At 46.2% G+C, this 15421-nt stretch overlaps 1 pseudogene; it reads right to left on the reverse strand.

Moving 5' to 3' along the window:
- Positions 1-4149: 4149 nt before the first annotated feature.
- Positions 4150-12945, reverse strand: LOC137349416 (zinc finger protein 235-like; annotated as a pseudogene).
- Between the last annotated feature and the right edge of the window lie 2476 nt (positions 12946-15421).

The raw sequence follows: 15421 nt of genomic DNA on the forward strand, positions 1-15421 counted from the left end.
GACAACACCTCCCCTTCATAGACACATGATCCTGACTGTGAGGTGACGGTGCGTCTGGGAGAACGATGGGTGGACACAGTGTGTGTTGTTATTTTAATCATAATCTGAACCTCAAGAAACAAACTACCCTGAGGAGTGAAATAAGGCTCGTTATCTCCTGTTATCTGGGCTGTTTGAGCTGGACAAGGCCTGACCCAGCACTAACAGGACAGTATAAGTCCACTGGGAGATGACATAAGGCTGAATTCAGACTCAAGTACATCACTTTCATGAAATAATGAGTTGAGAAAGGGTTCATTAATAACCTTGTAGTAAAGAGGCCTCGAGGGAAGTGTAACCATTATATGGTCAAATTTTATATTGAGTTTTAAAGTAATTTAGTTTGGGACAATACTGGGGTCTTACGTCTAAACAAAGCAAACTTCGCAGGATGAGGGGCGAGTTGGCTAAAGTAGATTGGGACACTACATCAAAAGATATGATGGTTGATAAGCAATGGCTTGCATTTTAAGAATTAATACATAATTTGTAACAAATGTACAATCCGTTAAGTCACAGAAATCCCATAGAAAAAGTGGTCCAACCATGAAGAACAAGAGGAGTTAGAGGTAATATTAGATTGAAGGAAGAGACTTATAATGATCCCCAAAAAAGTGGTATGCCTGAGGATTGGATGGATTTTAGAATTCAGCAAAGCAGGATCAAGAAATTAATAAGGAAAAAAAAATCTGAGTGCAGATTAACAAGAGACATAAAAACAGATTATAAATGTTTCTATACCTATAGAAATAGGAAGAGATTAGAGAAAGGAAATGTGGGCCCTTTGGAGAGAGACAGTTGAAATTAAAATGGGGAATAGGGAAACGGCAGAGACATTAAACAAATGATTTGTATCTGTCTTCATGGTGGAAAACACAAAAACATTCCAGAAATAGGAAACCAAGTGTCTCGTGAGAATGAGGAACTGAAAGAAATCAATATAAGTAAAGAAATAGGAATGGAAAAATTAAAGGGACTAAGTGGCAACAAATCCCCCGGATCTGACAACCTTCATCATCAGGTTTTAAAAGAGGTAGCTGCAGAAATAGTGGATGCATTGGTTTTGATCTTCCAGAATTCCATAGATTCTATTGCAGTTCCCAAGGATTGAAAGGTAGCAAACATAACCTTGCTATTCAAGAAAGCAGAAAGAGAGAAAATGGGGAACTATCAACCAATTAGCCTCACATCAGTTGTCGGCAAAATGTTAGAATGTATTATTCGGGGAAATGGTAACAGGACACTGAGAAAATCATAATATGATTAAGCAGAGACAACATGGACTTGTGAAAGAGAAATCACGTTTAACAAATCTTGTAGTTTCTTGAGGATGTAACTAGTAAGGTGAATAAGGTGGAAGCAGTAGTTTATTTGGATTTTGAAGAAGCAAGAAGCATTTGATAAGGTGCCACACCAGAGGTTATTACACAGTTAGGACTCATGGGATTGAGTTAATATATTAGCATGGATTGAGATTGGTTAATGGACAGAAAGCAGACAGCAGGAATAAATGGGTCATTTTCAAGTTGGCAAGCTGTAACTCGTAGGGGAAAGTAACTTGGGCTTCAGCTATTTACAATCTATAGAAATGGCTCAGATGAAGGGATTGAGTGTAATGTATGCAGGTTTGCTGATGATACAAAGTTAGGTGGGAAAGCAAGAAATGAGGAAGACAGAAAGAGGCTTCAGAGAGATACAGACAGGTTGGGTGGGTGAGTGGGTAAGAACATGGTAAATGGATTACAATACAGTGAAATGTGAAGTTATCCACTTTGATAAGAAAAATGTTAAAAAAAACAATTTTTAAAATGTATGTTGAGAAACTGAGAAATGTTTGCATTCAGAGGGACCTGGGTGTTGTTACGACCAAGGTGGGAGTAATGCACTGTTAATTCAGTCCCACTGCTTCACAGGTCACAGCGTATTAGTAAAGTTTCCCATCTACTAGAAATTAGCCAAATTAAACACTTTATTTATCCCCCAGAATAAAGCACACAAAACCAGATTTCTTCAAACAACAAAATTAACTATTTATTAATAAACTAAATCTTAGACAATAATGGGATGAATCAATGCATATATATATATAAAAAACTTCTTATTCTTCCCAAGCCTCATGCACACACACATATATTCAAAAATCAGTTAACTGGGGAGAAATAGTTTTTGGTGTTCAACTGTTTCTTCGGAATAATAAAATTGTTGGTGGTCTGGTAGGATATTTCGAAATTGGTGAGGTGGCCCAGAGTTGAAAAGTCAGAAGCCACTCATAGACTCTCCAGGCAAGTTTGTTGAGCAGTCTGTGATGAGGAGACGGTCAAGGCAATTCGTCTCCAGTAGGCGTCACACAGATCTTTCAGCAAAAGGTGCAGCAACAGGTCTACTTAAATTTTAAAGTAGCAGTCCAGCAATAGTAGCTTTCTTGAGATTTCAGGATCTCCCAAAAAGCACGAGTAACAGGAATCACTCTTGAGGCAGAGATTTTTCAGAAGCAATAGGAATTTGCTACCTTTAACAATGCAGGGCTTCCTCTCAGCAAAGGAGCCTTTCTCCACAGACAGCAGCAACTCCGCTTTCTCTGGGTCTTTTCCTCTCCAGGCAGAACACAGACACAACTCAAATGTGGAATTTTGTTCTCCAAGAGATGCCTTCTTTTCAGGGAGAGGTCTTTTTCGAGTCTGCCAAAAAACACAAGTCCCAGCCAGTTTGTTCTGCCTCCTGCCTGCCCAGCACTGATCTTTCACAAAGCAAAGTGAAATTGAACTCTTAACAATGTCACGTGACCTATCATTTTCCTTGCTGTTGTTGCTTGGAAACAAGTTGCCTTGGAGACTGTGCCCCACTCAGTTCAGCATTCAATTTTCTCAGTCTTGCAAAACACAGAACTCCAAGTTTTTCCCTTTGTTAAAAGCAAAGCACATGTAACAGTGTCCTTGTATATGAATCACAGGAAGCTAACATCGAGGGAAAGCGAGTAATTAGGAAAGCAAATAGTATGTTAGCTTTCGTTACAAAGGGATTGGGGTAGAAGAGTAAAGAAGTCTTACTACAATTATACAGGACATTGGTGAGGCCCCACCTGGAGCAGTGTGTGCAATTTTGGTCTCCTTGCTAAGGAATGACATACCACCATTGAGGGAATGCAATGAAGGTTCACTAGTCTGGTTCCTGGGATTGTTATATTTATTCATGGTCTGTGGGTGTCACTGAAATGGCCAGCATTTATTGCCTATCCCTAATTGCCCCTGAGAAGGTGGTGGTGAGCTACTTCCTTGAATATAACTGAGTGTCTCGCTCAGCCATTTCATCGTGTAGTTCAGAGTCAACCACATTTCTGTGGGTCTGGAGTCAGACCAGATCGGGTAAGGACAGCAGATTTCCTTCCCTGAATTTTGGATTTTTAGGTGGATTTTTAGGACAATCCGTAGTTTCATGGTCACCAATATTGATCCTCGCTTTTTAATTGCAGTGGTGGGATTTGAATTCATGTCTCAGCATCATTAGTCCAGGCCTCTGGATTACTAGTTCAGTAACAGAACCACTAGTGTACAGCACCCCCACTCTGCTCCATCTCCTCCTATGAGGAGAGATTGCGTAGATTAGGCCCATATTCCCTGGGGTTTAGAAGGAGATGTGATCTGACTGAAACATCAATCCTTAAGGGACTTGGCAGGGTCGATGCTGAGAAAATATTTCCCCTGTCTGGGCAATCGAGAACACCAGGTCACTGTCTCAGGATAAGGGATAAGACATTTAGGACTGAAATGAAGAGAAATTTCTTCACTGAAAGGGTTGTGAATCTTTGGAATTCTCTTCCCCAGGGAGCAGTGGATGCTCAGTCATTGAGTATATTTAAGACAGAGATTGATAGATTTTTGGGTACTGAGGGAATTAAGGGATATGGGGATAGTGCGGGAAGGTGGAGTTGAGAAGATCAGCCATGATCTGGGTGAATGGCAGAGCAGGTTCGAAGGGCCGAATGGCCTCCTCCAGCTCCTATTTCTTATGTTCATTAAACCTCAGTCTGGTTCCTCTCGAGCTGCTGAGTGAGTGAATTAAATCTTTCTTGACAAATCACCAAGATACCAGATGACAAGTCATGACCGAAACATCATTTATTGGTTACAAACCACAACTTAGTTAAATCTGGACACACAGACACTTTATAAACATGTATAAACACATTTAAAATGTAATCAGAGTTATCCAGCAGTTCAGCACTAATAGGGAGAGTATTTCACAAAACAAGTAACAAAGATTAACCAGACGATTCAGTGATTGACTGTAAATCAACACTAATGGATGCTGAGTATTAATTACAGCAGGGACCGGAGTCTGAGCTTATAAATTGGTGAGCTTACTTGAAGAGTAATTCCTTCACTATCTGGCATGTTAACAGTTGTGAACAGCCTGTCTATCCAACAGCTCCAGTCTACGAGTGCTTAGAAACACACAGAGCTTAAACAGCCTCATTCTTGAGCTAAAGAACAGACTTTCTCCTGTCAATATAGAGTTACAGGATTGGCCTGTGATCTGTTTATTGTTCATCTTTTGTTCAGTACATTTACTGAGTGGATTTAAATTGAAAATGAGGTTTGAAGACATAATGGTCTATTCACACATGAATGAGAGACGCTGTGGGCCAGACGCTCAGTCCAAGAGGAGCAACTGACATCAGAAATAAACCCCAACAGTCAGAATGAACATGGTTCAGTCTGGATATGATTAACAGCAGCAACAGCAGAATCCAACCCCTGTAATTATCTGTGAACTCGCTGGTGTCTCAGCAGATAGGATGGCCGAGTGAATCCCTTCCTGCACACGGAGCAGATGTATGACCTCTCCCCAATGTGAATGAACTGGTGCGACACCAGGTGGGATGACTGAGTAAATCTCTTCCCACATACGGAGCAGGTGAATGGCCACTCCCCAGTGTGAACTCGCTGGTGTATCAGCCGAGTAGTTGAATCAGCAAATCCCTTCCCACACTCAGAGCAGGTGAATGGCCTCTCACCAGTGTGAACTCGCTTGTGTTTCACCAGCTTGGATGTAGGAGTGAATCACTTCCCACAATGAGAGCAGGTGAATGGCCTCTCCCCAGTGTGAATTCGCTGGTGTGTCAACAGGTTCCATGACTGAGAGAATCTCTTCCCACACTCAGAGCAGGTGAACGGCCTCTCCCCAGTGTGAACTCGTTGGTGTGCGTGTAGGGAGGATAACTGAGTGAATCCCTTCCCACACTAAGTGCAGGTGAATGGCCTCTCCCCAGTGTGAACTCGTTGGTGTGCGAGTAGGGCGCATAAATTAATGTATCCCTTCCCACACTCAGTGCAGGTGAATGGCCTCTCCCCAGTGTGAATTCGCTGGTGTGCAAGTAGGGAGGATGACTGAGTGAATCCCTTCCCACACTCAGTGCAGGTGAATGGCCTCTCCCCAGTGTGAACTCGTTGGTGTACGAGTAGGGAGGATGACTGAATGAATCCCTTCCCACACTCAGTGCAGGTGAACGGCCTCTCCCCAGTGTGAACTCGTTGGTGTGCGAGTAGGGAGGATGACTGAGTAAATCCCTTCCCACACTCAGTGCAGATGAACGGCCTCTCCTCAGTTTGACTGTGTCGATGAGTTTCCAGCTCAGACGTGTAATTTAATTCTTTCTCACGGTCCCCACATTTCCACAGCTTTTCCCCAGCGTTACTACACTTGTGTACCGACAGGCCAGCTGATCGGCTGAAGCCTCGTCCACACACAGAACACGTGTACGGTTTCTCCACACTTTTTGCTTCCATGATCAAAGGCCGATGATATTCAGATCCTGATGAATCGAGTGACTGTCACATCTTGAGGTGGTTTGATTTTCCTGTCCGCAAATCCTCCCTTTCTAATACCCTGTAACATGAAGTTACAACAGGAAAAAGGGAGTGAGAGAGAACCCACAAAAACACAAAGACAAGTTGTGAAATTGAGCTGAATGAATCTGGTAATTTGTGGGACCAGAACAGAGAGTGGGCGGGGCTTCAGGGTCCCGGTGACCAGGAGAGAAAATCATTGACTCATTAATTTTATGCTCACTCTGCACACAGGGGCTGGAGAACTGAACCCAGCCACAGTAGAGGGAGGGAGAAAACTGGCAGAGGAGGAAAGAAATGGTGCAGATGGTGTCATGGGTTTGTATTTCAGCACAGGGAGGAGGGAGAGTGTGTGGGACTGCGATTTACAGCTTTGGGGAAACGAGAGGAATAAAATGTTCCATAGCATCTCGAATTGTCTGTTCTGAATTTCTATCCTGTACTGACAGTGATGACTTTTATTACCTCCTTTTACAGGGTATTAGGAGAGGATTTACACACATTGATTTGATGCTCACTCTGCACACAGGGGCTTTCACACCATCCCTCCTGAAGGTGCTGGGGTCACTGTTTACATCCCACTGAACTGTAAGAAAGAATATCTTATTAGATGATATTAAAGATAGTATTATGTTATAATATTATAACGAGAGGCCATTCACCTGCTCCATCTGTTGGAAGGAATTTAATCGATATCCAAAATGCTGAGACACCAGTGAGTTCACAAGTGACTGTAGCTGTTGCATTCTGTAATTATTGCTGCTGTTAATCACATCCAGGACTGAACCATATTCATTCTGACAGTGGGGTTTATATCTGCTGTGTTAATATTCTTTATAGCTGGGGTGGAGTTTAATATTCCAGCAATTGGTTTGAACAAAGAACAAAGAAAATTACAGCATAGGGACAGGCCCTTCGGCCCTCCAAGCCTACGCCGATCCAAATCCTCTATCTCAACCTGTCGCCTATTTTCTAAGGGTCTGTATCTCTTGACTTCCAGCCCATTCATGTATCTGTCTAGATACATCTTAAAAGACGCTATCGTGCCCGCATCTACCACCTCCGCTGGTAATGCGTTCCAGGCACCCACCACCCTCTGCGTAAAGAACTTTCCACGCATATCCCCCCTTTCACTTTGAACTCGTGTCCCCTTGTAATAGAATCCCCCAGTCTGGGAAAAAGCTTCTTGCTATCCACCCTGTCTATACCTCTCATGATTTTGTACACCTCAATCAGGTCCCCCCTCAACCTCCGTCTTTCTAATGAAAATAATCCTCATCTACTCAACCTCTCTTCATAGCTAGCACCCTCCATGCCAGGCAACATCCTGGTGAACCTCCTCTGCACCCTCTCCAAAGCATCCACATCCTTTTGGTAATGTGGCGACCAGAACTGCACGCAGTATTCCAAATGTGGCCGAACCAAAGTCCTATACAACTGTAACATGACCTGCCAACTCTTGTACCCAATACCCCGTCCGATGAAGGAAAGCATGCCGTCTGCCTTCTTGACCACTCTATTGACCTGCGTTGCCACCTTCAGGGAACAATGGACCTGAACACCCAAATCTCTCTGTACATCAATTTTCCCCAGGACTTTTCCATTCACTGTGTAGTTCACTCTTGAATTGGATCTTCCAAAATGCAACACCTCGCATTTGCCCTGATTGAACTCCATCTGCCATTTCTCTGCCCAACTCTCCAGTCTATCTATATTCTGCTGTATTCTCTGACAGTCCCCTTCAGTATCTGCTGCTCCACCAATCTTAGTGTCGTCTGCAAACTTGCTAATCAGACCACCTATACTTTCCTCCAAATCATTTATGTATATCACAAACAACAGTGGTCCCAGCACGGATCCCTGTGGAACACCACTGGTCACACGTCTCCATTTTTAGGAACTCCCTTCCACTGCTACTCTCTGTCTCCTGTTGCCCAGCCAGTTCTTTATCCATCTAGCTAGTACACCTTGGACCCCATGCGCCTTCACTTTCTCCATCAGCCTACCATGGGGAACCTTATCAAACGCCTTACTGAAGTCCATGTATATGACATCTACAGACCTTCCCTCATCAATCAACTTTGTCACTTCCTCAAAGAATTCTATTAAGTTGGTAAGACATGACCTTCCCTGCACAAAACCACAAATCCCTCAGTATCTTCTCCAGCAGCTTCCCTACCACTGACGTCAAGCTCACCAGTCGATAATTACCTGGATTTTCCCTGCTACCCTTCTTAAACAAGGGGACAACATTAGCAATTCTCCAGTCCTCCGGGACCTCACCCGTGTTTAAGGATGTTGCAAATATATCTGTTAAGGCCCCAACTATTTCCTCTCTCGCTTCCCACAGTAACCTGGGATAGATCCCATCCGGACCTGGGGACTTGGACACCTTAATGCCTTTTAGAATACCCAACACTTCCTCCCTCCTTATGCCGACTTGACCTAGAGTAATCAAACATCTGTCCCTAACCTCAACATCCGTCATGTCCCTCTCCTCGGTGAATACCGATGCAAAGTACTCGTTTAGAATCTCACCCATTTTCTCTGACTCCACGCATAACTTTCCTCCTTTGTCCTTGAGTGGGCCAATCCTTTCTCTAGTTACCCTCTTGCTCCTTATACATGAATAAAAGGCTTTGGGATTTTCCTTTACCCTGTTTGCTAAAGATATTTCATGACCCCTTTTAGCCCTCTCAATTCCTCATTTCAGATTGCGCCTACAATCCCGATATTCTTTCAAAGCTTCATCTTTCTTCAGCCGTCTAGACCTTATGTGTGCTTCCTTTTTCCTCTTAGCTAGTCTCACAATTTCACCTATCATCCATGGTTCCCTAATCTTGCCATTTCGACCCCTCATTTTCACAGGAACATGTCTCTCCTGCACGCTAATCAACCTCTCTTTAAAAGCCTCCCACATATCAAAAGTGGATTTACCTTCAAACAGCTGCTCCCAATCTACATTCCCCAGCTCCTGCCGAATTTTGGTATAGTTGGCCTTCCCCCAATTTAGCACTCTTCCTTTAGGACCACTCTCGTCTTTGTAACTTTGTAACTTTTACTCTTCAAATCCCTTTGGGCTATTCGCAGGGTTTTGTGGGATGAAACCAAACAGTGATTTACTTGTACTTTTGGCAATTTTGTATATTATATTCACTGCTCACAATGAGATCTGTTCTACATTGGGAAGAGCAAACACAGATAGGGTGATCACTTTGAGAACCATCTCCATTCAGTCTGCAAGCATGTTCCTGAGTTTCCAGTCACTTCCCATTTTAATTCTCCGTCCCACTCCCACTCTGACCTCTCTGTCCTCGGCCTCCTGCCCTGTTCCAATGGGAGCTCGAGGAACAGGACTTGACAACCTTCCGGACTCAACATTGAGTTCCGCAGTTTCTGTAACAGAGAGTTGTCGGGATCTGGAACGCCCCACCTGAAAAAGGTGGTTGAACCTGATTCTATCAGTCATTTTAAAAGGGAGTTGACAGGTATTTGAGAATGAGGGACTGACAGGCTTACAAACACCAAGTGGGTGTGTGGGACAAAACACAACTGCTCTTTCAAAGGACCAGCACAAGCACAAAGGGTTGAATGGCCTCCTTCTGTGCTGTAAGTTTCTATGATTCTAGGAGTTGGCCATTTAGACCCTCGAGCCTGTTCCACCAGGCAATGAGATCATGGCTGATCTGTGATCTAACTCTATATACCCGACTTTGTCCCATTTCCATTAATACCTTTGGTTAACAAAGATCTATCAATGTCAGATTTAACATGAACATTGATCTCGCATCAACTGCTGTTTGTGGAAGAGTTTCAAATTTGTACCACCTTTTGTGTGTAGAAATGTTTCCTAACTTCACTCCTGAAAGGTCTGGCTCTAACCTTTACTCTACGGGCGGCACAGTGGCGCAGTGGTTAGCACCGCAGCCTCACAGCTCCAGGGACCCGGGTTCGATTCCGGGTACTGCCTGTGTGGAGTTTGCAAGTTCTCCCTGTGACCGCGTGGGTTTCCTCCGGGTGCTCCGGTTTCCTCCCACAAGCCAAAAGACTTGCAGTTTGATAGGTAAATTGGCCATTATAAATTGTCACTAGTATAGGTAGGTGGTAGGGGAATATAGGGACAGGTGGGGATGTTTGGTAGGAATATGGGATTCGTGTAGGATTAGTATAAATGGGTGGTTGATGGTCGGCACAGACTCGGTGGACCGAAGGGCCTGTTTCAGTGCTGTATCTCTAATCTAATCTAATCTAATCTACATCTCCGAGTTCGACACTCCAGAACATCCAGCCCATGGGCCAGAATCCAGCCTGCCAATGGTATCCATCGGACCTGCCAAAACATTCAGTGACTGACAATGATTACAGCTCCTTTACCAACATGGCGGAGACGCCTCACTGCACATGTCCTCCTTTACCAAGATGACAGACAAGCTTCAGTACCTGATATTTTGGCTCCTTTACTAAGATGGCGGCGCCCGGGCTGAGCTGCTTCTCTGCCGGCGCTTCCCGCCCAAACTCCATATCCAGTGCAGCCTTCCCGGCCGTGAGCTCAGGACCCAGGCCAAGCACTGGCTCTGCCTGCGTACAGACTCGGCCTGGGCCTCAGGCTCATCATCACCGTCTGATGAGGTGCAGGCCCAGCAGCAAGATGCAGTGGTAACCGTGCCCCGGGAGCAGGCTGCCATGGTGACCGGGCCCCAGGAGCAGGGCGCCGGGGTGACCGGGCCCCGGGAGCAGGCTGCCGTGGTGACCGGGCCCCGTGAGCAGGCTGCCGTGGTGACCGGGCCCCGGGAGCAGGCTGCCGGGATGACCGGGCCCCGGGAGCGGAGCAGAGAGACAGAGGCCGACAGAGGCAGGCAGAGAGACAGAGAGAGCGGGGGAGAGGGCGGGGGAGGGGGCGGGGGAGAGGGGGGGGAGTGTGAGAGAGCGGGGGAGAGAGCGGGGGAGAGAGCGGGGGAGAGAGCGAGAGAGCGGGGGAGAGAGCGAGAGAGCGGGGGAGAGAGCGAGAGAGCGGGGGAGAGAGCGAGAGAGCGGGGGAGAGAGCGAGAGAGCGGGGGAGAGAGCGAGAGAGCGGGGGAGAGAGCGATTCTGGGTACTGCCTGTGCGCAGTTTGCAAGTTCTCCCTGTGACCGCGTGGCGTTTCGCTGGGTGCTCCGGTTTCCTCCCACAGCCAAAGATTTGCAGGTTGATTGGTAAGTTGGCCATTGTAAATTGCCCCTCGTGTAGGTAGGTGGTAGGGAATATGGGGTTACTACAGGGTTAGTATAAATGGGTGGTTGTTGGTCGGCACAGACTCGGTGGGCCAAAGGGCCTGTTTCAGTGCTGTATCTCTAAATAAAATAAATAGAGAGAGCAGGAGACAGGGAGAGTGTGAGATCAACATCTCTCCTCACAAATGGAATCTATATGGAATTCTCTGCATCGCTACATCAAGTGTGCAGGTAGACAATGTCTACGACTGCAAGCAAAAACCATGCCAGGTTACTCACTAAATCAGTGTTCAACGTAATGTTGGGAAAGTAAGTTAATACATTAGTTTCCTCATTTAAAGCTTATTCACAAAAATGCACATTTTTGTTATTTTGATGAACAGTCAAATAAATTTCTAACACCTTTACCTTTCTGAACGTTGCTCACCTCTGGCCCCCTATGCAGGACAACATTTTGAATGTAGCCCCTCATGCAAAAAGATTGGACACTCCTGATCTATACTATCAGTTCTAACATCCTGAAAATTTCCAGGTTGTCAGAAGGGAAAGAGAGAGGCAATATATGCTTAATGGCACAGATCCAGAGTGTGCAGGGACAGAGAGACCTGGGGGTTCATATGTATAGATCATTGAAGGTGGCAGGACATATTGAGAACAGTTAGCAAAGAATATGGGATCTTGGGCTTGATAAATAGAGGTATTGAGTGCAAAAGCAGGGGAGTTAAGGGAAACTTTTATAAAACTCTGGTTCAGCCACAACTAGAGTATTACATCCAGTTCTGATCACCACACTTTAGGAAGGATGGGAAGGTCCTTGAGAGGGTGTAGAGATTTACCAGAATGGTTCCAGGGATGAGGGAATTTAGCTACAAGGTTAGGTTGGAGAAGCTGGGATTGTTCTCCTTGGAACGCGGGACTGGGAGCTTCTTATTGGGGGTGTTGAGGCCGACACCGGCTGTTTCTGAAGCCTCCCTGCACATCCACCAGCTTCATTCCTCCCCTGCACTCAGCGATTGCTCACCCACTGAGGATCTGACACGACTGCTTCCGTCCAGCTCGAGCACCTTCACTGCCTTTGATTCTGTGAGCAACTCGTGCAATGAAACAAAAGCAAAGTCCTGCAGATGCTGGAAATCTGAAATAAAAGGAGAAAATGCTGGAAATACTCAGCAGGTCTCTGTGAAGAGAGAAACATATTTAATGTTTCAGGCACATCAAACAGCCGGTGCCTGCAGCCTGGAACTCGGAGTGGGAGAGGGAGGAAGAATGAGGAGAGACAATATAGTCCAACATTCACAGCAACCTACAATCCACCGACATTACCGGGATAGGGAGACAGAGTTTAGAAACACTCAGCAACACAACTCCAGTAAAATATCCCAGGAGGAAAAGGGGGAGCAGTGTGTGTACCTGCCCTGATATCCCCCTCCCCAGGCCTGTCAGTCAAACCCCCCACTCCTCCCAGTCCACAGCTCAGCCTATCAGCTTCCTGCACCTTGAGCCAGCCCTGCCCAGGTGTGGCCCAGTCCAAGGGGAGTCTTTGTGGAACCAGGGAGTGGGGGAGGGGGGACCTCCTGCCCTGTGCTGTGTCCCAAATGGTTCCTCCCTCCCTCCCCTCCCTCAGGCCCCTTTATAACTGAGCTCAGTTTCCCGCAGCTGCCGCCCGCTCGGTGCAAACACAGGACCGGGAGTTTGTTATCGGGGGTGTTGAGGCCTACACCGGGTGTTTCTGAAGCCTCCCCGCCCACCAGCCGCCACTTACCGACTGCAGAAGCGACTCACAAGCGTCTCTCCGGCGCCTTCGAACAGTGATCCGCAATGCGCCTGCGCACCCGGGACTTAACCTCTGAGCTCACAATATCCAGTTGATTGACTGCAACTCCGGACCAATAGGAAAAGGGGGCGGGACAGGAGGACAGATTCTGCGCAGTTCCTCCCTCATTTGCTTCTCTTTGAAAGCCCGAGGATGAATCCATCAGCATCCGGGACCTGTCAGCCCGCAGCTCCATTAGTTCCTTTTCATAAAACTGTCTCATTCCCTTTGAAATGTTTCCATTAAACCTGCCTCCACCACACTCTCAGACAGTGCATTCCACACATTAACCACTCGCTGGCTGGAAAAGTTTTTCCTCATGTTATTTTTGTTTCTTTTCCCAATTACTTTAAATCTGTTCCCTCTCGTCCTCCATCCTTTCACCAGTGGGAACAGTTTCTCTCCATCTACTCTCTTTGACCTGATGCCATGACACATCATGGGGTCCGGAGCTCATGCTGAGGACGTCTCGGGCAACTCCCTCCTGACTGTATAACACTGTGCCGTCACCTCTGCTGGGTCTGTCCTGCTCGTGGGACACCTGGGGATGGTGATGGCAGTGTCTGGGACATTGTCTCTAAGGTATGATTCTCTGTCCAGACCTCTCGTGATTTTGAATACCTCGATCAAATCACCTCTCAGCCTTCTCTTCAAGGAAAACAGCACCCTTTTTCTTTATCATAATCTCTACCTCTTTTATAATCCAGGGAGCTCTGGATTTACTTGCCCTACGTTTCCACTTCGAGGGAACATATGTTGACTGTGCCCGAACTCTCTCTTTTTTGAAGGTAACCCATTGTTCAGCTATCAGGTTTCCTGGCAACTTTTGAATCTCATTTATTCAGCCAGCTCCATTCTTACCCCATTGAAGTTGTCTTTCCCCCAGTTAATTACTCTTACTCTGGATTGTTCTTTATCCTTTTCTATGGTCAGCCTAAATCTTATGATACAATGATCAATCTCCCCGACATGCTCCCCTCCTGACAATTGATCGACCTGGCCCACCTCATTCTCAAGAACCAGGTCCAGGAGAGCCTCCTTTCTCTTTGGACTAGCAACATACTGTTGTGGATAATTTTCCTGAACAACTCTCGGAACACTGGCCCCTCACTGCCCTTTACACTACTACTATCCCACTATATGTTTGAATAATTAAAGTCCCCCATTGGAACTAGCGATAATTTTTGCACCTCTCTGTAATTCCCTTGCATTTTTTCTCCTCCACGTTCTTCCCACTCGCTGGTGGCCTGTGGACAACACTGAGCAATGTAAATGCATCTTTTTTGTTCCTTCGTTCCAGCCAAATTGATTCTTTTATCGACACCAATAGGACATCCTTTTTCTCCAACACGGCAATGTTCTCATTTATCAATACTCCACCGCCCCTTTCCCTTTCTTTCCTGAACACCTTGTATCCAGGAATATTTAACACCCAGTCCTGCCCTTCTTTGAGCCAGGTCTCTGTTCCAGCCACAACATCATATTTCCACATGGCAATCTGCACGTGTACCTCACCAATCTTATTAACCACACTCTGTGCATTCACATACATGCACATTAACCCTGATTTAGACTTTATTACTTTATCCCTGACTCTGACCCCACCTTGCAACTTGCTATTCCCTACTCCAGTGCTAACTATCTCTCCCAGTATTCTGTGCACCTTGGTGTTCCGGTCTAATATTTTTCCCTGGTTGCCATACCCCTGACAAGTTACCAGTTTTGCTTCCCTCCAATCGGAACTCCCTCTCAGGTTTCCATCCCCTTACCAATCTAGTTTAAACCCTCCCCAACAGCACTAGTAATCTCCCTGTGAGGATATTAGTCCCAATGCTGCTTCGATGCAACCCGTCCATCTTGTATGGGTCCCACCTGTCCCAGTGCCTCACAAATCTGATGCCCTCCCTCCCACACCAGTTCTCCAATCACCTGTTCAATCAGTCAATTCTCCTATTCCTATGCTCACTTGCACATGGGAGTGGGAGTAATCCTGAGATAACTGCTTTTGAGGCCCTGCTTTTTTAATCTCCTTCCCAGTTCCCTAAAATTTGTTGTCAGGACCTCATTTACCCTTTCCATCTATGTTAATGGTGCCAACGTGGACCATGACCTCTGGCTGTTCACCTTCCCCCAGATAAATGTCCTGTAGCCGTTCCGTGACATCCTTGATCCTGGCACCAGGGAGGCAACACACCATCCTGGAGTTCGATCTACAGCTGCAGAAAGACTTCTGTGTTCCCCTGACTAATGAATGCCCCATCACGACTGCTCTTCCACTCTTCCTCCATCCCTCCTGTGCAGCTGAGCCACCTGACAAACGTGGCTCTGTCTGCACTCCTCTGAGGAACCATCACCCTCACCAGTATCGAAAATGGAAAGCCGATTAGCAAGTGAGATCATATCAGGGGACTCCTGCACTACCTATCTGGTTCTCGTAGACTGTCTGTGGGTTACCCATTCCTTATCCTCCTGCATGCTCCTAACCTGTGGTGTGATCACCTCCCGAAACCTGC

Source organism: Heterodontus francisci, chromosome 34 (genome assembly GCF_036365525.1).
Source record: "Heterodontus francisci isolate sHetFra1 chromosome 34, sHetFra1.hap1, whole genome shotgun sequence".
Taxonomy (NCBI): Eukaryota; Metazoa; Chordata; class Chondrichthyes; order Heterodontiformes; family Heterodontidae; genus Heterodontus; species Heterodontus francisci.